This window comes from Triticum aestivum, chromosome 1D, assembly GCF_018294505.1.
Source record: "Triticum aestivum cultivar Chinese Spring chromosome 1D, IWGSC CS RefSeq v2.1, whole genome shotgun sequence".
Taxonomy (NCBI): domain Eukaryota; kingdom Viridiplantae; phylum Streptophyta; class Magnoliopsida; order Poales; family Poaceae; genus Triticum; species Triticum aestivum.
Window position 1 is genome coordinate 229,810,598 of NC_057796.1, and position 26,038 is coordinate 229,836,635.

The following is a 26,038-nucleotide window of genomic DNA, read 5'->3' on the forward strand; positions in this document are numbered from 1 at the left end:
AACCTGGAACCACCGGACGTCTGACCATTACCAGACGACCGGCACCACCCAACAGAGGAAAAACATCGGATTTTTGGCCTTTCCTAAGGTCCGACCACCGGACATCCGACATCCATCGGACGTTCGACACCTGGAAAAACTGACTTCGGCTGATTCTTATTTCGGCCATAACTAATTCATCCGAACTCCGATTTTGACGTTCTTTAGCCCATTTTGAAGCTCTTGACATACCCCTTCCCACAAAAATACTTTCAACATCATTTGACTCCATCAAATTTTCCAAAATTTGGCAAGTTTGCCTATGCCCTCCACCATATCATCCGCATTACCACCGTAGACTTCCGCAACCAGTGTTTGTGCCAAGCAAAGCCTTTGGGATCATGTTGGGTGATAGTTGATTTGATGTTGCTGAAAAACAGAAACTTTTGCACCCACGAAAATAATTTTCATTCTTAATATAAAGGCGATCAAATACCGATTCTTTTTGTAGAAGATTAATATACCGCCGGAGAGTAGCCCATCACCATCACATCACTCAATATTCATGCTTATTTAGATGAATCTATGGTTTGTATTGGAGGGTGTAAGCTATATATAGCAAAGTTGGAATACAGTAGATATAATGCGGAAATAAAATATTAATGGGTTTGCAACAGTAATTATAGCAGTGATTTGCTTTCTTATACTAACGGATCTCACGAAGGTTTTGTTGAGTTTTGTGTGATTGAAGTTTTCAAGTTTTGGGTGATATTAGGATGGATGAAGGAATAAGGAGTAAGAAGAGCCTAAGCTTGGGGATGCCCATGGCATCCCAAGATATTATCTAAATATAAGCAAGCAACTAAGCTTGGGGATGCCCGAGTGGTGTCCCCTCTTTCTTCTAACAACCATCGGTATTTTACTTGGAGCTATATTTTTATTCGTCATATATCATGAGTTTTGCTTGGAGCATCTTGTATGATATGAGTCTTTGCTTGTTTTGCTTTTTATTTTAAGTCATCTATTCTTTCTGGACACACCTATTTGAGTGAGCCAAAATTATGCTATGACTTGTTAGAATTGCTCTCTATGCTTCACTTAAATCTTTATGAGCTATGGAATTGCTCTAGTGCTTCACTTATATCTTTTTTCGCACGGTGTGCTTTATTATTTTTGGAGAAATTCTCTCATGCTTCACTTAGATTTATTTGAGAGTTAGTAAATTTTTTAAGAAATTCTCTCTTGCTTCACTTAAATTATTTTGAGAGAATTTTTTTACGCTCATGTTCTTCACTTAGATTTGTTTGAGCTATCAAAAGCAACATATGAAATTAGTCCCAAAGTGATAGATATTCAAGAGGGATATAATAAAAACTTTCATGAAGATCATTGGACAAAATAAACTTGATTCCTTGTAATAGTTTTGCGATATGATGATATAATATGCGAGTCATGTTGATGAGTAATTATGCTTTAGTAAGAATATTGGTGTTAAGGTTTGTGATTCCCTATGCAAGCACGAAATTCAATAGTTATGCAATGAAATTACGTCCTACTTGTGGTGCATTATTCGGTGTTAGTTATGCTTAATGTTCGCTTATGAGAATTTTTGTTTCTTGGTTGGATGCTTCTCAATCTTTTGCTAGCCTTCATTTGCACTAAGTATGATCACTACTTGTGCATCCAAAATCCTTCAAACCAGTTTTGCCATATGAGTCCACTATACCTACCTATATGCGGTATTCTTTTGCCGTTCTAAGCAAATTTGTATGTGCCATCTCTAATTTTCAAAATAAACTTATCTTTTGTGTGCTCATACCGCTCATGAAACGGTAGGGGGTGGCTGATATATTTCCATGCTAGATGTGTTATTCTCAAGATGAGTGTTTATTCACTTGTCATTGCGCGAGAGTACGACAAAGGTATTAGGGATGCCTAGCCCGAAATGAAAAATGATTTTACTTTATGTTATCAAATAATAAATTCCTTGGAAAGTGTTCGTATGGAAGGCACCTGTGGATACGGTTGGCCATGGAAAGTGAAAGTATGATGGAAAAAGGAATAAACTTTATTTTCTGTTTGGGAACCGCCTATGATATATCTAGCACGGAAAGTATTGGAAACTACTCGATCATTTTCGTTGACAGGAAAAGCATGCCACCCAAAATGTTTTATCTCTATTGTTTCACTTTGAGCTTTGGCACCTCTACAAATCCCTACTTCCCTCCGCGAAGGGCCTTTCTATTTACTTTATGCAATTTTATTTTTATTTGAGTCTCCATCTTCTCTTATAAAGCACCAACTAAGGGGCACTATGATCGTACTTGAGCATTGGGTGTAGCTAATATGCGAGTGTGTTTCATGATTGGATCAATGATTGAGCATAATGGGCTAGGGATAACTTGCTTTAGTATTGATATTTTGGAAGACATGGTTGCTTGTTGATATGCTTGAGTATTGAAGTCTTCATGTCAAAACTAGACTATTGCTTTGAATCATATAAAAGTCCAAATGTCTATGCTACAAAGAAAAGAATATGTGATGAACCTGTTAGGCAGCATTCCGCATCAAAAATTCTGTTTTTATCATTTACCTACTCGAGGACGAGCAGGAATTAAGCTTGGGGATGCTGATGCGTCTCCAACATATCTATAACTTTTTATTGTTCCATGCTGTTATATTATCATTCTTGTATGTTTTACAATCATTTTATAGCAACTTTATATCATTTTTTGGGACTAACCTGTTGACATAGTGCCCACTGCCAATTGCTGTTTTTTTTGCTTGTTTTTTACTTCGCAGAAAATCAATACCAAACGGAGTCCAAACGTAGCGAAACTTTTTGGAGATTTTTTCTGGACCAGAAGACACAAGATGGGCCGAAGAAGTACCAGAGGGGTGTCCCGAGGGGGGCACAACCCAACAAGGAGCGCCTGGGGGCCCAGGCGCGCCCAGGTGGGTTATGCCCACCTCGGTGGCCTCCCGCACCGCCTCTTTGCTCTATAAATACCCCAATATTCCAAAAAACCCCAGGGGAGTCAACGAAAATCAATTCCATCCACCGCAAGTTCCATAAATCATAGATCCAATCTAGACACCATCACGGAGGGGTTCATCATCCTCATTGGTGCCTCTCCGATGATACATGAGTAGTTCATTGTAGACCTACAGGTTCATAGTTAGTAGCTAGATGGCTTCCACTCTCTCTTTTGATTCTCAATATAAGGGTCTCTTGGAGATCTATTTGATGTAACTCTTTTTGTGTTGTGTTTGTTGGGATCCGATGAACTTTGAGTTTATGATCAGATCTATGTTTTTATCCATGAAAGTTATTTGAGTCTTTTGATCTCTTATATGCATGATTACTTATAGCCTCATATTTTTTCTTCGAATCTTTGGTTTAGTTAGGCCAACTAGATCGATTTTTCTTGCCATGGGAGGAGGTGCTTTGTGATGGGTTCGATCTTACGGTGCTTGATCCCAGTGACAGAAGGGGAACCGACACGTATGTATCAGATCTTACGGTGCTTCCTTCTTGTGGTGTGTTTGTTGGGATCCGATGAACTTTGAGTTTACGATCAGATCTATATATCCATGAAAGTTATTTGAGTATTTGATCTCTTATATGCATGATTATTTATAGCCTCGTATTTCCTCTTTGAATCTTTGGTTTAGTTAGGCCAACTAGATCGATTTTCTTGCCATGGGAAGAGGTGCTTTGTGATGGGTTCGTGATGCGGCTTGAACTACGCCGATATTTCCCCAAAGAGGAAGGGATGATGCAGCACAGCTACGATAGGTATTTCCCTCAGTGATGAGACCAAGGTTATGGAACCAGTAGGAGAACCACGCACTGGTACACGTCGGTCCTAAACAAACGGTTTTTTTACCCCTTTCCGCAATGGCATTTGGAACCGTCGCCAAGTGAGTGTGAGCGATAGGGGGTTCCTTCCCACACGACCCAGAAACCGTTGGGGATATGCCCTCCTGGCACACACGCTCGGCAAAATGAGGTCGTGTGCGACCGGCGAGCACTCAAATATAGAAATACGTACATTAGTGCTAAAAAAATACAATTATACAGGCAAAATCATTTCTGGTCATAAGTACATCCCACACAGTCAGTCACCACTAAACGTTTCCGTTCGTATATACATCCCACACAGTCACTACAAGGAAAACGTTTGCGCAAGGTGGCGTAACGCAAACAGTTTTGAAGAGAATGTCGTGTGTGATTGTTCATTGATCCAACACGGTTTATTCCTAGAAACTGTGTGCGTTGCCTTAGGTCATCGCCCACGGTGTTTTCTCATTAACCTTTTGCAATAGGAAAACCCAATTAGCAAGCTAATTGGCCAATTAGCGGGCTAATTGGCCTATTATTAATAATCCATTTACTAATCTAATTGACATTCATATTAAGCACATAATATATTCCATTTCCATATTAAGAAAGCAGGATTTCATAATTGAAATACATCGGAGTACAACATGATATAGCTTCAACACCCAGCTACCCCATTACACAACTGCACCAGCAGCAAGTTTCACATGCAACATCTAGAACCTTTCAAAATTAGCATCATAGACGGTACATAGAGAGATGCATCTCATCTAGAAAACTGCTGAAGCGGAAGGCGAATATTGAGCCTTCATTCATGCTGAAGGTCTTTGCAACTTTAGGCCAGTGCCTGTGGATGATTGACCGTCCATCCTTCGACCTCTTCAGGAACACTTCAATATTGAACCGTGGGTGTTGTATGAAAACTTTCCTCGCCTCCTGACCACAGAGGTGGTTTGAGAGGTAATCATCAGTGAAGTCTGAAAACAAGGATGTGCATAAATATCTTCTCTATATTGGAAATGGGGCAAAGGAATACAAAAAGGCAAGGTATAATAGTTAGTACCATCTTGTAAACCTCAATGCTTCCCATTGTTTCCCTGCAACACATATAAGGTAGTTAGTCATCAGGTTAAGTAAGGGTTCGCATGCTATCAGTAAAATATGTTGATGATAAATAAGCACATTGCAGATTCATCAGATTAATTCAAGCCACATGGAAAACACATTTATCCAAACCAAGCATGATTAGGAACTAGGAAATATAGCACTTGTATATGTTTCTCATGTATCAAGTGCAGCCAAATTCGATTTATTCCTCACATGGTATACAATAACAGAATGCAGCCATAGCAATTGAACATCGCATTGCAGAATTGAACCAAGCAGTTAACTAAACACCACAACAAATGAACCAAACGTTAACTGAGTACCACATTGCACAATATAACATACTCCTAATAGAAGATCAGACATTTAACCAAACCAAGCATGCTTAACAACTTGGAAATATAGCAACTGTATTTGTTTTTCATGTATTTAGTACAGCCAAATTCGATTTATTCCTCATATGGTATACAATAAGAGAATGCAACCACAACAATTGAACATCGCATTGCAGAATTGAACCAAGCAGTTAACTAAACACCACAACAAATGAACCAAACGTTAACTGAGCACCACATTGCACAATATAACATACTCCTAATAGAAGATCAGACAGTTAACCAAACCAAGCATGCTTAACAACTTGGAAATATAGCAATTATATTTGTTTCTCATGTATTTAGTACAACCAAATTCGATTTATTCCTCACATGGTATACAATAACAGAATGCAACCACAACAATTGAACATCACATTGCAGAATTGAACCAAGCAGTTAACTAAACACCACAACAAGTGAACCAAGCCACAACAAATGAACCAAGCAATTAACTAAACACCAATCGAACAATATAACATACTCCTAATAGAAGATCAAACAGTTAACCAAACCAAGCATGCTTAACAACTTGGAAATATTGCACCCTGAAGAATTGAACATCACATTTGCAGAATTGAACCAAGCAGTTAATTGAACACCACATTGCACGACATAAAGAACATATACACTATAGCAGAAGATTTCATGGTGAAAGTAGATAGCACAATTCACTAGAATTTGTTAAGGAAAGGCAGTAGCTAGCAAAACTGAACATGGGTCCTTATAGTGAGCTAATAAGACAAGCTAGTCCTCATTGTCGGAGATAACGATGATGATTGGCTCCTTGGACATGGAAGAGGGCGAGGCCTCCGGATCGTGGGTGCCCTCGTTGTAGTGGTGAGTTGCTTGAGCCGCTCCGGGCACCAACCTACTGGCTCTCGAGATGAGGTAAGCACGTGCACGCTGAGAAAACACCTCGTAGTCTTCGTCGAAGGCACCGACGGTGGCCTCGAGAAAACACCACAAACTATCATTTAAAGCAGCCAACTGCATCGCGGCGCCGGCGCGGGAGGCGTCAACGGTGGCCTCGACGGCGAGGTGCTCCTCCAAGATCTGGGGGTTGGCACGAATGGCAGCCATCGCGACCTCATCCGCGTGTGTGGCCGCAATTTGCTTCTCTGCTGCCAAATGCTCCTTGAGGTCCTGGCTATATTGCGTGCACCATGGATTAGGCCGGCGCTTATTTGGTGGAGGGGTCGGTGATTTGGGTGGTAGGTGTCGCACTCGCGCCGGCGGTCAGGGCATGTGGGATGTGGAAGGAGGAGGAGGATGGGGGTCGGGTGTGGATTACCTGCCTGGATAGGCGAGGCCGAGCAGCGTGAAGGAGGGTCGCTGGTGAGGAGGCGGCAGCGCTGCAAGCAAGGAGTGAAGGTTTCAACTTGGAAAGGAAGGCGGAAAGGGGGGAAATGTGGCTTTTGGTAAGGGGGGGCGGGGAGGTAGATATTTCCCCGGAAGCCAAAAATTTGGAATCCCTTCAGACAAAAAACTGGCGCGCAAAGTGTCATCAGACACGGTTCCTTATTTAGACACGGTCCGAATATATTTTGTGCTGTATCTCACACGGTTGGTTATAATAAACTGTGTGGGATGTACTTGATTTTTCGTCTTGATTTTAATTACATAATGGGGTCACAACGGCCATGGACGGTGTTTGAATTGCTAGACCTTTTATCTGCAGTGATCATAAAAGAATTGGAATTATTCAGGGTTCCTTTGGACATTTTTATGCATTAAATGAGTTTTCAATGCATTTATGTGCATAATTCAAATTTGAACTACATGCACATGCTCCAGTGCATATAAATTGATTGAAAAATCAAATCTTTGTCCTTGGGTGCATGCTTAGGTCCCATGCAAGAAATGGGAATGAATGTCAAACACCAGGGCACGGTTGATTGCCGGCAAAACATTGAGATGCCTGGTTTTTAAATTCTATTAAATGCAAAACTCGTCTGAAATTCATGAAACTTGGCATGCTATCATGGAGCGGCATCAACATGCCGTGGTACAAATTTTGTCCCATTTGGGGCAGGTTTGGGTATATGCTTCTCACAAACCGGAGCTTCTCACAACAAGCATGATGGTTTTCGGTAGGGAACGTCCCACCTTTGGGGACGAAACGATATCCATTGCCTCTTATTGCTTTCAAGTTTTTTTCTCGTGTCAACATAGAACAACAGGAGTGTTGTGTGAATTTTTGTGATTTTTCGGGGTTCATTTGGACATTTTTATGCATTAACTGAGTTTTCAATGCATTTATGTGCATAATTCAAATTTGAACTACATGCGCATGCTCCAGTGCATATAAATTGGTTGAAAAATCAAATCTGTGTCCTTGGGTGCATGCTTAGGTCCCATGCAAAAAATGGGAATGAATTTCAAACACCCGGGCACCGTTGATTGCCGGCAAAACATTGAGATGCATGGTTTTTAAATTCTATTAAATCCAAAACTCGTCTAAAATTCATGAAACTTGGCATGCTATCATGGAGCGGTATCAACATGCCGTGGTACAAATTTTGTCCCATTTGAGGCAGGTTTGGGTATATGCTTCTCACAAACCGGAGCTTCTCACAACAAGCATGATGGTTTTCGGTAGGGAACGTCCCACCTTTGGGGACGAAACAATATCCATTGCCTCTTATTTCTTTCAATATTTTTCTCGTGTCAACATAGAACAACAGGAGTGTTGTGTGAATTTTTGTGATTTTTCGGGGTTCGTTTGGACATTTTTATGCATTAACTGAGTTTTCAATGCATTTATGTGCATAATTCAAATTTGAACTACATGCCCATGCTCCAGTGCATATAAATTGGTTGAAAAATCAAATCTGTGTCCTTGGGTGCATGCTTAGGTCCCATGCAAGAAATGAGAATGAATTTCAAACACCAGGGCACGGTCGATTGCCGGCAAAACATTGAGATGCCTGGTTTTTAAATTCTAGTAAATCCGAAACCCATCTGGAATTCATGAAACTTGGCATGCTATCATGGAGCGGCATCAACATGCCGTGGTACAAATTTTGTCCCATTTGGGGCAAGTTTGGGTATATGCTTCTCACAAACCGGAGCTTCTCACAACAAGCATGATGGTTTTCGGTAGGGAATGTCCCCACCTTTGGGGACGAAACGATATCCATTGCCTCTTATTGCTTTCAATTTTTTTTCTCGTGCCAACATAGAACAACAGGAGTGTTGTGTGCTTTTTTGTGATTTTTCGGGGTTTGTTTTGACATTTTTATGCATTAACTGAGTTTTCAATGCATTTATGTGCATAATTCAAATTTGAACTACATGTGCATGATCTAGTGCATATAAATTGGTTGAAAAATCAAACCTGTGTCCTTGGGTGCATGCTTAGGTCCCATGCAAGAAATGGGAATGAATTTCAAACACCAGGGCATCGTTGATTGCCGGAAAAACATTGATATGCCTGGTTTTTAAATTCTAGTAAATCCAAAACTCGTCTGAAATTCATGAAACTTGGCATGCTATCATGGAGCGGCATCAACATGCCGTGGTACAAATTTTGTCCCATTTGGGGCAGGTTTGGGTATATGCTTCTCACAAACCGGAGCTTCTCACAAGAAGCATGATGGTTTTCGGTAGGGAACGTCCCACCTTTGGGGACGAAACGATATCCATTGCCTCTTATTGCTTTCAATTTTTTTCTCGTGTCAACATAGAACAACAGGAGTGTTGTGTGAATTTTTGTGATTTTTTGGGGTTTGTTTGGACTTTTTATGCATTAACTGAGTTTTCAGTGCATTTATGTGCATAATTCAAATTTGAACTACATGCGCATGCTCCAGTGACTATAAATTGGTTGAAAAAACAAATCTGTGTCCTTATGTGCATGCTTAGGTCCCATGCAAGAAATGAGAATGAATTTCAAACACCAGGGCACTGTTGATTGCCGGCAAAACATTTAGATGCCCCGTTTTTAAATTCTAGTAAATCCAAAACTCGTCCAGTGCGCAGGTTCACCGGGAAGCGTGCGAGATGTTCAACGCAGGATTTGTGCATCTCTTCAACGCAAACGGTTCAGTGAAGCAGTAAAGCGGAAGAAAATAAACAAAAAAATATACGTGCTGCCACACACCCTGTGTGTCGTGCGAGCAGGCATGAGTTGACGGGACGCATGCGAGTAGTCCGCCGCACAGGCATACCGAGAGGCGTGCGTGCATGTGTGTGTATTGACGGGGAGGCGTGCGAGTAGCTGTGTGAAATGATGGTAGGAATGGCAGACGTCCGCCGCGCAGGCTCATCGAGAGGCGAGACAACTTTTGACCGCAGCCTGCCTCGCTCCCACTGGTCCGTATTAATTGTGCGCCCGAGCCGCCGGCCGTAATAGGCGGCCGCACCCCCGGTCCACCGTGGTCACTGACGTCTGGACTCCTGAGTGTATGACGATGCCGCCGAAGCGCACCATCGGAGGGAGTGGCGACGCAGGGACTGGTGAAGCACCCGCACAATGCGTCAAGCTGGCCACAGAGGTTTCCGTCGCCGCCGACGAGGTCTCGTGCGGGCAGCAGCACGACCTTGAATTCGTCGGCGCCGTCGTGCCCCCAGCTGGAGCCGGCAGTCAACAGCAACTCTGGCAACAACTGCGACTCCGACGGAAAACCGGTTAGTCACCTACATATATGTTTGTGCCTTTTTTCTTCCTGATCTTGGGAATTGATTTCGAATGTCCTACATGTTATGCCATTTTTTCTTTCAGATTGGTATGAACACAGATGGGGCTCCGACCAGCGCCACCGCCGGATGTAGATCTTTGACCCGGCTGTGCGGCCAGAAGCGCCCCCTTGGACCTGAGGAACCAGTAGAATCTCCGGCGGACCGCATCAGCGATCTCCCAGACGGAATCCTTGGGGAGATCATCTCCCTTCTCCCCACCAAGGATGGCTGCCGCGCACAAGTCCTCGCATCTCGGTGGTGCACTCTGTGGTGCACCACGCTTCTTAATCTCGACTGTCGTCAGCTATCTGTCGATGATGATTCTGAACTCCCCGGAGCCATCATCTCCTCCCACGGGGGTCCGTTCAACGCATCTGCATCCCGACATGCTACCTGCTAGACATACCCTGCACAGTGGCCGCCTGCCTGACATCCCGTCAATTCGATAAACTCCAGCAGCTTGAGTTCTACCATTACAGCGATAGGTTTCCACCAAGAGCCGCATCTGTGCCCTCACCATCGATGCCCATCTCATGGTTTTCCTCCTCTCTCCACACCGTCACCTTGACCCGGTGCCATCTAGCAGACTATTTGGTACAAATGCTTCGACTGCCAGTGCTGAAAAAACTTGCACTTGTGTTGGTTGATCTGTCGGTGGCCTCACTTCACAGCATCATCCACTCTAGCTGCCCTGCACTGCAGCGTTTGGTGCTTGTTTTTGGAATAGGAATCCATATCCCTTGTCTCAAAATAAAGTCGTCTCACCTTGTAAGCATTGGAATTCATTTTGAAGGACATGAGCTCATCATCGAAGACGCCCCTTCACTTCAAAGGTTGCTCCTTAATTGTTGTTATAAACCTTCACAAATAACTGTGGTCCCTACGCCTAAACTGGAGACCTTGGGTGCAATTAGTGATCTGTTTGAATGGTCCGAGATGGTGTTTGCCTCCACACCTATTGAGGTATTGTATATTATTCACGTACACTTTTGTAATTTGCATTTTTCATTTGCGCGCATAAGTTAAGCATCATCTTGGAGTACACTTTTAGTGCTAATATTATGTTCTATGCTCAATGAAGCGCTTGTCCATCCTATCAGTGGTGGTGGATTCTGTCAAGACCTTATATATCACTATGTGGTGTTTTGATCTCAACATCATTATTGCCTTGCTGCAATGCTTTCCATGTCTGGAGAATTTGTATATGAAGGTGATGATTTCACGCACATTGAAAGCCCATATATAATGTACTATAATTAATCATTCAGCTATCACTCTTTCAACATAATCTTTTTTAGATATTAACTGTTTTCAATCTTCATCTCTATTTAGGCACCAACACATGGAAAAAAAGGTATAACCAATCAATGGTTCAAGAAGCACCGGGATTTTCTCAGATCTCACAACATTCGTTTGAAGACAGTAACACTGGAAGGATATGCATCCAACAATGCAAACACTAGCTTTGTCACATTCTTCATGTTGAATGCGAGGGCACTATTGTCCATGAGGATTAAGTTTTTCAACAAGAAATTTCTTACGGCTGCAGGTGTTGAACAACATAAAAAGAAGTTTCATGTGGACCTAAGGGCTTCTGATCGTGCTCGGCTTCTATTTACAACAACTTGTCATCATGGACCAGTAGAATTTCTGGCCGTTGATCTTGATTTTATGGATCAGACCGATCCATTTGATTGTGACTGCCGAAAACTTTGGTTGAGTAAGATGTCATTGTCCTATTCAATCTAGATTTTGTCTAAACCTGATGAGCAATTAATCCTCGTGCTTTTGTATTGTTTGTTAGCTGGAGTTAGATATTGTTGCCCTTTTCAACTCGGCTTTGACCCATATTTTCTTTCATACTGGGCCAATGGCTTGCCATTTCTTTAATTAAGACATAAATATTATAAGCATTCACAACATAGGCAAAGAACATCACTCTCGCGGGATCCTTGAGATCTTTGTTCATTACAGAACCACAAGTTTTTAGTGCCCACCAACACCCACAAACTTATTTTCAGCTTGCACACCAAGGGTTGTAATTCTTAATAAGAAAAGCTGCATGGTAGTCACATATTTGGATTTACCATTTGGGATCCACGAGGAAAAAGCCTATCCAGGGCAGTGCCGACTCGACAGTAAACATTGAGAAACCTGGTTTTAAAATTACTGTAAATCCAAAACTCGCCTCAAAATCATGAAACTTGGCATGGTGTTATGTCATAGCACCAACATGTTGTGGTAAAAAACTAGTCCAATTTGGGTCAAGTTTTGGTACAATCTTCTTACAAACCGGAGCCATTCTAATTATTGTGGTAATTTCTAGCTTACTTCTCTTTTTATTGGTTAACTCGTCAAATACTTTTTATATATAATAGATGTGTGTGCCCGTCTAGCACACACACACGTTGATCTATCTAACTGTTTCAGTTGTTGTGGCTAATCGCAAACAGTTCATCCATGTAAAGTGTATGCCATCAATCGCAGACACTTTGATCTGGCTGGCCGGTTTCTGTTCTGTTGCCTAATCGCAAACAGTTAATCCTTCTAAAGCATATGCCCTCAATCACACACACCTTGATCTGGCTGACCGTTTCTTTTGTGTTGCCTAATCACAAACAGTTCATCCGAGTGAACCGTATGCTTTATGTCGCACACGCCTTCATCAGGCTGCCCGTTTCTTTTGTTCCGCCTCATCGCAAACAATTCATTGGATTGAACCATATGCCCTGGATCGCACACGCAACTAAAATCTGAACCGTGTTTGATGGCTCCGCCATCGCAAACGTTTTGCACCTTTTTTGACGGTTCTTTTACACCACCGTTTGCGATTATTGCATCGCACAAAGTTTCTCGAAGGGTCTCTAATTGTAGTGTCGTGTTAGCAGCATCCTGCAGTAGTGACGCAACACCACGTAAACAGCTCCTGCACACAAAGAACAAATACTTGCAACCCGATGTAAGAGAGGGGTTGTCAATCCCTCACGGTAAAAAGATAGGTAAAATTGTAGTAGATTGAGGTCTATTTCTACATAAATAGATCTTGTCTACATCATGTCATCGTTCTTATTGCATTACTCCATTTCTCCATGAACTTAATACACTAGATGCATGCTGGATAGCGGTCGATGTGTGGAGTAATAGTAGTAGATGCAGGCAGGAGTCGGTCTACTAATCTTGGACGTGATGTCTTGATGTCTACTACGCAACTTTATTCTTGTAGACACGTGTTGGGCCTCCAAGCGCAGAGTTTTGTAGGACAGTAGCAATTTTCCCTCAAGTGGATGACCTAAGGTTTATCAATCCGTGGGAGCCGTAGGATGAAGATGGTCTCTCTCAAACAATCCTGCAATCAAATACAAGAAATCTATTGTGTCCCCAACACACCCAATACAATGGCAATTTGTATAGGTGCACTAGTTCGGCAAAGAGATGGTGATAAAAGTGTAATATGAATGGTAGAAATATATTTTTATAATCTGAATAAATAAAAACAACAAGGTAGCAAATAGTAAATAGGCACAAAAACGGTATTGCAATGCTTGAAAATGAGGCCTAGGGTCCGTACTTTCACTAGTGCAATCTCTCAACAGTGCTAATATAATTGGATCATATAACCATCCCTCAACGTGCAACGAAGAATCACTCCAAAGTTCCTATCTAGCGGAGAACATAGGAATAAATTGTTTGTAGGGTACGAAACCACCTCAAAGCTATTCTTTCTGTTTGATCTATTCAAGAGTCCGTACTAAAATAACACAAAGCTATTCTTTCCGTTCGATCTATCCTAGAGTTCGTACTAAAATAACACCAAAGCAAATTCATATTCATAATACTCAATCCAACACAAAGAACTTCAAAGAGTGCCCCAAGATTTCTACCAGAGAAACAAAGACAAGAACGTGCATCAACCCCTATGCATAGATTACCCCAATGTCACCTCGGCAATCCGCGAGTTGAGTGCCAAAACATATATCAAGTGAATCAATACGATACCCCATTGTCACCACGAGTATTCAATTGCAAGACATATATCAAGTGTTATCAAATCCATAAAAGTATTCAATCCGATAACAACAAAATCTCAAAGGAAAAACACAATTCATCACAAGATAGAGAGGGGAAAACACCATATGATCCGACTATATTAACAAAGCCCGCGATACATCAAGATCGTGACATCTCAAGAACACGAGCGAGAGAGAGAGATTAAACACATAGCTACCGGTACAAACCCTCAGCCCCGAGGGTGGACTACTCCCTCCTCATCGTGGTGGCCGCCGGGATGATGAAGATGACCACCGGACATGATTCCCCCCTCAGGCAGGGTGCCGGAACGGGGCTGAAAGTGCGTTATATCGACTAGAGGGGGGTGAATAAGCGATTTTTATGAATTCTTCACTGAGGAATTTTTGGGTGAGGAAATTCCTGAGTGAAGAACGACTTGCAGCGGAATAAGTACTCAGATGTAAACATAACAGAACACAAGCATGGTCATCATGAAGAAATGAAGACAAGCACAGAGTACAGAAAGCGTAAACACAGGATGAAGACAATCAGACTGAAGAAATTGAACTGAGGAAATTGAGAAAGTCTTCAGTCAAAGTCTTCAAAACAGATATGAACAAGTGCACAACATAGTAATGAGGAAATGGAAGAGTTGAGGAAATAGAACCAGTAGGCTTGGTGAAGACAATGATTTGGTAGACCAGTTCCAACTGCTGTGATAGTTGTACGTCTGGTTGGAGCGGCTAGGTATTTAAACGTGAGGACACACAGTCCCGGACACATAGTCCTCACCGTATTCTCCTTGAGCTAAGGTCACACAGACCTCGCCCAATCACTCGTGGTAAGTCCTTAGGTGACTTTCAAACCTTCACAAACTCGGTCACTCGGTGATCCACAATTTCCTCTTGGATGCTCTAGACCATGACGCCTAACCGTCTCGAAGATGCACAGTCTTCAAAGGTAACAAGCGTCGGATCCACGCAGGATCAATCTCTTCAGTGACGCTCAATCACTTTGGGTTTGTAGGTGTTTGGGTTTGGGTTTTCCTCAGTTGATGATTTTCGCTCAAAGTCCTCGAAGGATGGGATGCTCTCAAATGACAAGTGTCAGTTTCTCTCGGAGCAGCCAACCAGCTAGTGGTTGTAGGGGGCGGCTATTTATAGCCTAGGGAGCAGTCCGACATGATAAGACATAAATGCCCTTCAATGATATGACCGTTAGGTGGGTAGATATTTTGGGACAGCTGGCGCGTAGCACAACAACGGTCGGAATTTTGAGTATCAAATACCTCAGGGCTATCATGTTCCTCACTGTGTAGGCAATCCGCACTGGCGAATTCCTAACTCCTCAGTCAGAAAAAATTCCTCAGAGACTAGAAGAACTTCGTCTCTGTCACTGAAGAAATTGACTGAACTGTATGAGAAATGGCTTCACTCGAAGGGATTGGTAGGTGTAGGATTTTGAGTTGAGCATCACATGGAAATTTTTCCTTAGTATTTCCTCGACCCCCTTTAACAGTACGGTGTTTCTTATGACTCAAGAAAGAGAAAATGAAACTACGAAAACAAAAATCTTCATGCTTCATGTTCCTCGTATGAATACCAAGTCTTCAGGTCACACCAATTTCTTCACTTTCAAAGTCTTCAGAAAGTCTTCAGAATACCAAAATCTTCAGTCGAAGATATTCATTTTTAGGGGTCGACTTTCTCTGTAAATATCAAACTCCTCATAGACTTATAGACCTGTGTACACTCATAAACACATTAGTCCCTTAACCTATAAGTCTTCAATACACCAAAATCACTAAGGGGCACTAGATGCACTTACAGTCTCCCCCTTTTTGGTGATTGATGACAATATAGGTTAAGTTTTCAATGGGGATAATCATATGAAGTGTAAATACTGATATTGAGGAATTTTATTGCAAGATATAGAAGAACTCCCCCTGAAGATGTGCATAGTGAGGAATTTACTTTTGAAGCAATGCACACTTGAAGAGTAGAATCATGGAGATCCCCCTATATCTTGTAATTTATACACGCATTTGACATATAATATGAAGAATTTGAAATGCATGATGAAATATGGTGACTGATGTAATTCAACATGCGAGCATTAATGTCAGTGAGGAATAAGCATGCAGAAGAACACAACAAAAGTATCAGACCACCATAGAGTTTAAGTCTACAACTCGATCGAATAAAGTCTCAGAAGAACGAGAGTTGTAACTTAGCAAAAAACGCCCATATAGATAGACCTGCTTGAAGACTAACTCAAATTTCTCCCCCTTTGTCATCGAATGACCAAAAGGATCGAAAATGAGGATTAACGCCCCTGAAGAATATCAAGTTGAAGAAGGAGCGCCAGCGTTGTTGGGGTCGTTTGATGTTGTAGGGCCTGCCGCAGTGTTGTCCAAGTCTTCATACTCGTCGGTGTCGCGTGATGAAGAATAGGAGCTGGCCACCAAGGAAGGAACCTTGACCTTCTTGTATTTCTTCGGTGGAGGTGCAGACCAGTCAAAATCCTCCTTGAGACCCATTTGCTTCAGATCTACTTCACCATATAGATGTGACAGAATAGCCCAGGTGTGACCGAAGACTTCATGGAGGTAGTAATGGTTTTTCTTCACTGCATTATGTGTAGCAGTCATGTTGTGAAGAATAGAACCAACCTGATGCTTAACCCATTTATGGTTTCGATCCACCTTCTGGTGAAGACTGAGAAGAAGCTCACGGTCAGTCATCACTCTTGGAGCTGTGGCTTGAGGATTTGGCTTGGATCATTGGCAGCAGAATCATGAGTGGCAGAGTCATCATTGGTGGAATAAGATGCAGCTTTGCGAAACTGACCATCCAATGGACGAATGCCTTCATCTATAACAGCGGCGGCCTTGCCCTTGTCATCAGCTGAGGAAAATGTCCTTTTGAGGACTTCGATGGGGGGCAAGTAGCTGCCATGGTTGAGAGTGTCAGCCTTGTAGTTGAGTGAAGACCTTGTTCTGATGAATCTCATAATCCAAGGTGCGTAAGGCTTCAACTCAAACGGAGAGAGTGCAACATTTGCCAGAGTCCTCATGAAGAGATCATGATTATTGACAGGAATGCCATGAATGATGTCGAATAGCAGATTCTTCATGATGCCAACAATTTCCTCATCAGATGAGTCGTGGCCTTTGATTGGACTCATAGTCTTCGTCAGAATGCGATAGACTGTTCTGGGTACATACAACAATTCCTTCACGAGGAATTTGGTCCTTGGGGCTTGACCGGGCTTCAGAGGCTTCATAAGCACTTGCATGTAATGAGCAGTGAGTTTAGGCTCCTGGTACAGGCAGCGAGCTCCTTCAAGGGGTGGACTGATGGGCAGGGCGTGAAGTAATTCAGAGGCCGGTGCCTTATAATGAGTGTTTTCGGTCATCCAGTCCAACGCCCAAGAGTTGATATCATCAGCATCGCCTGTGATGTGCAGGGTTGCATAGAATTGAAGAATGAGCTCTTCATTCCAATCACAAATATCCATGCAAAAGTTGAGCAATCCTGCATCATGAAGCACACTGAGGACTGGGATAAACACAAGGCATTGATTCCATGTCGACGTGAGGAATATGCTCGTGGTCGAAGACTTTGTCCTTGTTGAAGAGTAGTGAAGAATAAAAATTTTCTTGGCTGGCAATCCAGAACCGCTTCCTTCTAAGACGAGCAGAGTCATATGGGTTGAAGTCAGTGAAGAACACATGCTCGCCGAAGAAGTCATCAGCCTTGAATTTCTGCTTCTTCGAGAAGGGATCCTTTGGCTTGGGCTGAGGAGTATCAGTCAATTGCATCACCACCTCAGGAATCACAATCTCAGGCTCCATAGGCTGAGGAATTTCAGGTTCTTCTTCAGTGACAGCCTGGGTCTTTAATTCTTCATTAACATTTTCTTCAGCACTAGTGGCTGGAATCTCTTCATGGACAGACGGGGTTGCACGAGGTTCTTCAGATCCCATTTGTACTTCAGTATTGTCAGGGGACTGAGGAATTTGTTGCAGTGGTGTGAACAGAGGAGAGTTGGGGTGCTGACTTTCCCAAAAGTCATCATTCAGCACTGGTGTTGTACACCCAATGTCCACATCTTCATCTTCACTCTTTTCCTCAACGCCGTCCTCTTCAGCAGTGAACTGAGGCATGGGCGATGAGACTATTGGGGTTGAAGGGATTGCATCCGCTTCAATTTCTTCATCCAACTGCTCTGACGAAGCAGCAGAAGGAATCTCTTCATCTGATTCACGTGGAACCACATATTCTTCATCAAAAGGAGCAAGGTCCTTTGATGGCATGGATGAGACCGGAATAGCATCAATTGGATTTGCAAAAGAGCTGGTCAATGGCTTCATCTTCTTCGGAGCTGAAGAATCTGATGAAGTTGATGCTTTCCTTTTCTTCACTGCTGCATGCTCTGCAGCCTTGGTTTTCTTCACATCTGATGCAGACAGAAGGATCGGAGTTGGGGTAGGTGCAGGAGGAGCAGAGGAATTTGGTCCAATTACTTCAGGCACAACTGATGCAGTTGCCCTGACTTCTTCAGTCTCTTCAGGCGCAACACTAGTGGTTGCCCTGTCAATTTCTTCAGCGGGTGGAATGCAGTCATCAGCCCTGGTACTCTGAGTTTCTTCAGCAGCCTGGATGTCATCAGCGGTGCTAGCATGTTCTTTAGTCGGCTGAGCAGAAGCCTCAGCCTGAGGATATTCTTGTTGCGTTGGGGCTGCAACATTGGAAGTGAACTTCTCAGTTATCTTTACAAATCTGACTTTGGCTCCAAGCCAGTCAGCATAGTAGCGATCAAATTCATCACTTAGTTGCTTGGTCTCAGATTGAAGAGCAACAAGTTCTTCAGGTGAAAGCTTTAGAACGTTTTGCTTCAGAAAGCGCTCTTTCTTGTACTGCGCTTTCTTCACTCTCATTCCTTGTTCAAATTTCCATTTTTCTTCTTCAATGAAGGCAGTCAAAACATGACTTTGACCAGGAGTGAGATTCATCTCCGGCAAAGGTGTGTTGGGGTCCTGGTGCCATAGATCGATGAAGTCTAGGATCAACTTCGGATCCAGTATCATTGGCACATTGCTGCCTATGGCTCTAGTGGCCCTGAGCTGCCCGTCTCTGATGATTTCGGCAAGTTCCTCATCATTAGCTTCATCATCTTCGGACGGTATTTGAAAGGCGACCTGCTTCTTGTGAGGACTTGGTCGAGTGCCTCGTCCAGCAGTGGCCTTTTTCTTTAGCATAGAGGGGCCAGTTGAAGAATTTGGTGGAGCTGAAGAACTAGCAGAAGTTCCTGAGGCAATCGAGATGCCTGCTGTCCTTTGGCACGTGGCGAGATGCACAGGTGCAGAGGATTTTGTCGGAGGAGCTGAGGACTTTGGCCGAGGAGCTGGAGCAGCTTGAGGAGTTGGCCGTGAGGGCTTTGAAGAATCTGGCCGTGAGGGCATTGCTGAGGAACTTGGCCGGGAGGGCATTGAGGATGAAGCACTTGGCTTATGAGCATGCTTCTTTGCCATGGCCTTCTTTGGCTTGACAGCAGAGGCCTCAGCAGTGGTAGCAGCAACAGAGTCTTCATTAAATTTCCTCACTGCTTCCTTAGCTATTTTGGCTAGCTTGGCCTAGCGCTTGGCCCATTCATCATGATAGTCCTCACCACGCTTGAGGCTGGTGGGATTAGCTTCTTGGCCAGGTGCCAATGGAGGTATTGGGCATGGAGGATTTAGAGCGAATTTCTTCATGTACTTGGGAGTAACATACCTGTACTCCCTCCATTCCCGTGCCCATCTCCTCTCTATCCTTTGTATGCGCACCTTGCGCTGATTTTTGTCCTCCTTGCCAAACTTGGCCTCATCAGGAGTGCAATAATCCTTGTATATGTCATCAGGGATCTCAAAAGCAGTATTGACCTCAGGCCTCTTTCCTCCCTTCTGTGGCTTTTTACCATCAGCCATTTTCTTCAGCTGAGGAATATGAACAACAGAATTTTCTGAAGAGGTGTGCAACTTTTCTTCGAGGAACGCTGCAAATGAGTTAAGTTGAGGAGAACCTAGTGATTCAGCAGCGGACATGAGTACCTGTGAACAGAGTATAGTTGCGAGGAATTTGGAGAGGTCATATGCATTCTCAGAAGGTTTTTCAAAAAGAACAAGTTTGAGGAATTTGACCAGATGTGTCTTGAAGAATTTCACTAAGCGTTCTTTGTCTTAGGTTCCAAAGTTGTACAGATTGAAAATCCACACAATTGAGGAATCTTGAAAAATGTTGCTTAGAGAAACGGCTCAAGAACAGATGACATGTGAGGTGTTTAGTGTGTGAGAATTTGAAGAATAAACACCTTTGAAGATTTTGTAGTAAACATTTGAATCAAAGAGGGCAGTAAAAGTAACTTTTAATTACCCTGGATAAAGAACACGACGAACTGGGAAGTGTAGATGTGAAGTTCGTCAGTTCAGATCTTCCAAGCCCTAACTCGGCAGAGGGAAGACAGCTACGGCGGCGGCGGAGTGAAGAAATCCGCAGCCGACGCGAATACGACGACGACGAGGTCGAGGCAGTGAAGCTCTTCCTCACCGGCGATGATGGAAGTAGCGGCGGCACTAGGTTTTGGGAAGCTCGAGCGGAGTAAAAGTGAAGTGAGGAAGGGGAGGGGTATTTATAGTCGGAGTGAAAAAACTGTTCGCCCGATGAAATTGGACGAACATGCCCCTGACCCTTCCCATTCGCTTGACATGTGTCACCCACGTACTGAGAGGTGGCGATCGTGTGAGATCATGGGTGAATAGATAAACATTTCACAGAATGCAGAACGGTTTGAGTGGCAAAGACGAAAATTTAGATAAGATAGGTTTTAAAGTACCGTTCGCAAATTCTTCAGCTGACAAGGACACAGTGAAGATTTTGAACGAGTTTCAAATAGACGCACATGAAGAATTTGTGAATAGACTGGGTTGAGTTTAGCATAGAGGGGGAAGGGTCCAATCACATTCACTTAGCAGAAAGAGCAACTTGAAGAATTAGCAATAAGTGAATGCTGTAGAAGACATAAACTCTCTCTCTATATATAAATAGCCAATGAAGAAAACCGACGGAAATGGTGAAGACAATGCAAAGTTGAAGAAAATGAACAACTGAGGAATTTCAACTGAGGAAAAACTCAATTGAAGATTTTCAACTTTTGGTGGTGGCGTAACCCACCGTGTAAGAATGATGATTTCAGACACCGCGTACAATTGTTGTAGGGCTCTGAGAATCAAATTCTTCGTTAATTTCTTCACACTTAGAGTGTTAGTCTTCATTGATTGAAGAAAAACATTTCTTCATGTGTTGCACATCTAAGTCATCAATTTTGCATAAGTGTTAGGATGAGTGTTCTTTTCAAAGAACATTCGAAGATTCTAGGATATTTAGCTCACACCTCAACTTTCTAAATCGCTTCTCATCCAAGGCTTAGTGAAGATATCGGCTAGCTGTTCTTCAGTCCGTACATGCTCAATAGAGATGTCGCCCTTCCAAACATGATCATGAAGAAAATGATGACGAATTTGAATGTGCTTAGTCTTCGAGTGCTGAACTGGGTTGTGAGCAATCTTGATTGCACTCTCATTGTCACAGTAGAGAGGCACATTCTTCATGTTGACGCCATAGTCCTTGAGAGTTTGCTTCATCCATAGCAATTGAGCACAGCAAGAACCAGCAGCAATGTACTCAGCTTCTTCAGCAGTAGACAGTGATACGTAGTTCTGTTTCTTCAAGGACCAACAGACCAATGATCGTCCGAGGAAATGGCATGTGCCTGATGTTGACTTGTGATCCACACGATCACCAGCATAGTCAGAGTCTGAATATCCAATGAGATCAAAAGCCGAGCCCTTGTGGTACCATAATCCAAGTGTTGGTGTGTGAGCTAGATATCGAAGAATATGCTTCACAGCCTTATGGTGTGATTCCTTCGGTGTAGCTTGAAATCGGGCACACATGCAAACACTAAGCATAATATCTAGCCTAGATGCACATAAATACAATAAAGAACCAATCATGGAGCGGTATACCTTTTGATCGAAGTCAATACCATTTTCATCAGTGCATAGATGGCCATTTGTGGGCATTGGAATTTTGACCCCTTTGCAATCTTGCATGCCGAATTTCCTCAGTACATCCTTGAGGTATTTCTCCTGAGATATGAATATGCCATTGTGCTGTTGACGAATTTGAAGACCTAAGAAGAATTTCAATTCTCCCATCATAGACATTTGATATTCTTCACTCATCATATAGGCAAATTCATCACTGTAACGTTGGCCAGTACAACCAAAGATAATATCATCAACATAAATTTGGCACACAAACAATTCACCATCATAAGATTTAGTGAAAAGAGTAGGGTCAAGTGAACCGGGTTTGAAGCCTTTCTTCATGAGAAATTCCTTCAAAGTATCATACCACGCCCGAGGGGCCTGCTTGAGGCCATAGAGGGCCTTATTGAGTCTGAAGACTTTGTCAGGATGCTTTGGATCTTCAAAACCTGGGGGTTGAGCAACATATACTTCTTCCTCAAGCTTACCATTGAGGAATGCACTTTTCACATCCATTTGATATAAAGTGATATCATGATGGTTAGCATAAGCAAGTAATATGCGAATAGCCTCAAGTCTAGCAACAGGTGCAAAAGTTTCATCGAAATCAATTCCTTCAACCTGTGTAGCCTTGAGCTACAAGACGTGCCTTATTCCTCACCACAAGGCCATTTTCATATTGCTTGTTGCGGTAGATCCACTTTGTGCCAATGATATTGTGCTTGCGAGGATTTGGGCGATTAACCAGTTCCTAGACGTTGTTCAGCTTGAACTAATGTAATTCTTCTTGCATAGCTTGAATCCACTCAGGCACCAGAAATGCTTCATCTACCTTAGTGGGCTCTGTGATAGAGACGAAAGCAAAGTGCCCACAAAAGTTAGACAAATGTGAAGCTTTTGAGCGTGTGAGAGGACCTGGAATGTTGATGTCGCTGATGATTTTCTCAATCTGCACTTCGTTGGCAACGCGAGGATGAGCGGGTTGTCATCAAGGAATTTGATCAGCATTTTCTTCAGCACCATTTTCTTCAGGTGCATCAGCATGATGTTCTTCACATTCTGGAATGATTTCTTCAACAGATTCTTCGGTAGGAATGACATCCTCAATAGCTTTGAACTTGATAGATTCCTCAGGTGACTGTTCATGTAACACAGAAGGTAGGTGCTCTCTTTGCGAGCCATTAGTTTCATCGAACCGCACATCTACAGTTTCAACAACTTTGTGAAGAACGTTGTTGAAGACTCTGTAGGTGTGCGAGTCCTTTCCGTAACCAAGCATAAAACCTTCATGTGCTTTCGGTGCAAATTTTGAGTTGTGATGAGGATCTCTAATCCAACATTTAGCACCGAAGACTTTGAAATAACTCACATTGGGTTTCTTGTCAGTGAGGAGTTCATAAGAAGTCTTCTTGAAGAATTTGTGAAGATATACGCTGTTGATGATGTGGCACACAATATCAATTGCCTCAATCCAGAAATGATGAGGCGTCTTGTATTCATCAAGCATAGTGCGAGCCATCTCAACAAGAGTCATGTTCTTGCGCTCCATGACGCCATTTTGCTGAGGAGTCTAAGGAGCAGATAACTCATGAGTAATACTGAGTTCATCAAGATAGTCATCAAGACCAGAATTCTTGAACTCAGTTGCGTTGTCACTTCTGATGTGCTTGATCTTCACACCAAAGTTGGTTGAAGCCCTCGAAGAAAATCGTTTGAAGACTTCCTGCACCTCATGTTTGTAAGTGACAATATGCACCCATATGTAACGAGAGTAATCATCAACAATAACAAAGCCATATAGAGATGCATCATTTGTAACTGCAGAATAATGATTAGGACCAAAGAGATCCATGTGAAGCAATTCAAATGGTCAAGTAGTAGTCATGATAGTCTTTGCTGGATGCTTGGCCTTTGTCATCTTTCCAGCTTCACAGGCTCCGCATAAGTGATCCTTGAGGAATTTGACATTCTCAATGCCAATGACATGCTTCTTCTTCGCGAGCGTGTGCAGATTCCTCATGCCAGCATGACCAAGTCGTCGATGCCATAGCCAGCCTTCTGAAGCGTTTGCAAGTAAACATACGGCTGGTTGTGGTCCTGTAGAGAAATCAACAATATACAGATCTCCTCTCCTAAAGCCTTCGAAGACTTTGGAATTGTCAGCTTCTATGATCACAACACAACGATACTTGCCAAAGACAACAACCATATCAAGATCACAAAGCATTGAGACAGACATGAGGTTGTATCCTAAGGACTCGACAAGCATGACTTTGTCCATGTGTCGATCCTTTGAGATTGCAACCTTACCTAGACCCAATACCTGACTTTTGCCTTTGTCAGCGAAGATGATATGCTTCAGATGCGATGGAGATAAGGGAACATCCATCAATAGATTCTTGTCACCAGTCATGTGATTTGTACATCCACTATCGAGGACCCACTCATTGGCTTTGGGTTGATCATCCTGCAGATGAATTAGTGCATCTTACGAACTCATATACTTCATCAATGAAGAATATGACATCAATTCATCGGATCAATTTCATCAACCAATAGAACAGATAAAACAGTATGAGGACGTGAGAAATGAGGCTTCATTTCTTCATGATTAGCCTGCGTCCTTTCAGGCAATTTCAGGTCTCCAGCAAATTCTTCAGGCGTTTAAGCACGTCTGGAGACCTGACCCTGCAGAAGAGATTAGTTCTTTTTCTTCACCACCGACATCTGAAGGGGTGGCAAAGAGTTCATCACTCTGTGAGCTCCATACGAGAAAGGTGGCATAGAAGCCAGTCCATTTCTTTTCACATAAGAGGAGTTAGGATAAGCATATGAATAAGCACAGAAATTCTTCGAGGACTTATGAACATAATGATTAGAAGAATAATGCTCATATTCATAGCCCTAAGCTCTTCCCTGTGAAACAGAGGTGTTAGCATGATGATGTTCATATGAGGACTTTGATCCTGTCGGTGTTCTGGGAACGGGGGTCCCCAGACTTGCCTGCCTGCGGCCCATGGTGTGGCTATGCTTGCGGGCCTGTACAGCCCATCTTCATCAACAAGGCTTTCAAGACCCTCGCGAGGGGCCAAGCCTCGTGAGGCGGGCGATGCAAGACCTCCTCAAGAGCGGCCTCACCAGGCTGCCTCGCGAGGAGCGGAGATATCAAGGCGGGGCAAACCTCGCGAGGCTCTCGTGACGTGAGCCATGACGATCGACACTAGGCGGGCGCCAGCGCGCGCAGCGTCCTTGTTTCCTCTTTGGTGCCAAGGGGGCAAGCACAGGCGCGGAGTACCGAGGCATCAGGCAAAGGTTTCCATAACCGGCAACGAGACCAAGACCAGCAGGCCAGCAGGACAGAGGTCACCGTGGAGCCCAAGACGGCGTCACCGCTAGGGCCTTTTGCAGGCGAAGACCGCTTTTGTCAGGATAGCTCGTACCAATTGTCCCCTTTCAAATTGGCCGCCGTTGTTGGCTCCCTTCCCGCTCAATATTTGGGAAGAGGACCAGGGCCTATATAAGTAGAACTAGCCACCACCGTAAAGGCATCTCATCTTGGATCGGATAGCTCATCGAATCCTCACCCACAAGTTCGCAGAGCACAAGAACACCTCAACCTCAGGAGGCTGTTCTTCCCCTTGTACTATTCCCCATCAGCCCAAGAGGCAATCCACCACCACACACTGGACCAGTATAAACCTCGTGTCTTTCTGTGTTGTGAGTACGTCGAGTTCGTCTGCGAGATCTTAGCGAGCTAGGGCGTAGATCGGTAGGGGGGAAAGACTTCGCGCGCACCCCAGAGTTTGAACCTTAAGGGTTTTGCTGGAACCCCAGATCCGACATTTGGCGCGCCAGGTAGGGGTGCGCCGTAGCTTCCCTTCCGTCGATCAGTGCTTCGTCGCTCCATCGTCTCCATGGCGGATGCTCGCCGCGCTAGAGCTGAGCGCCGGG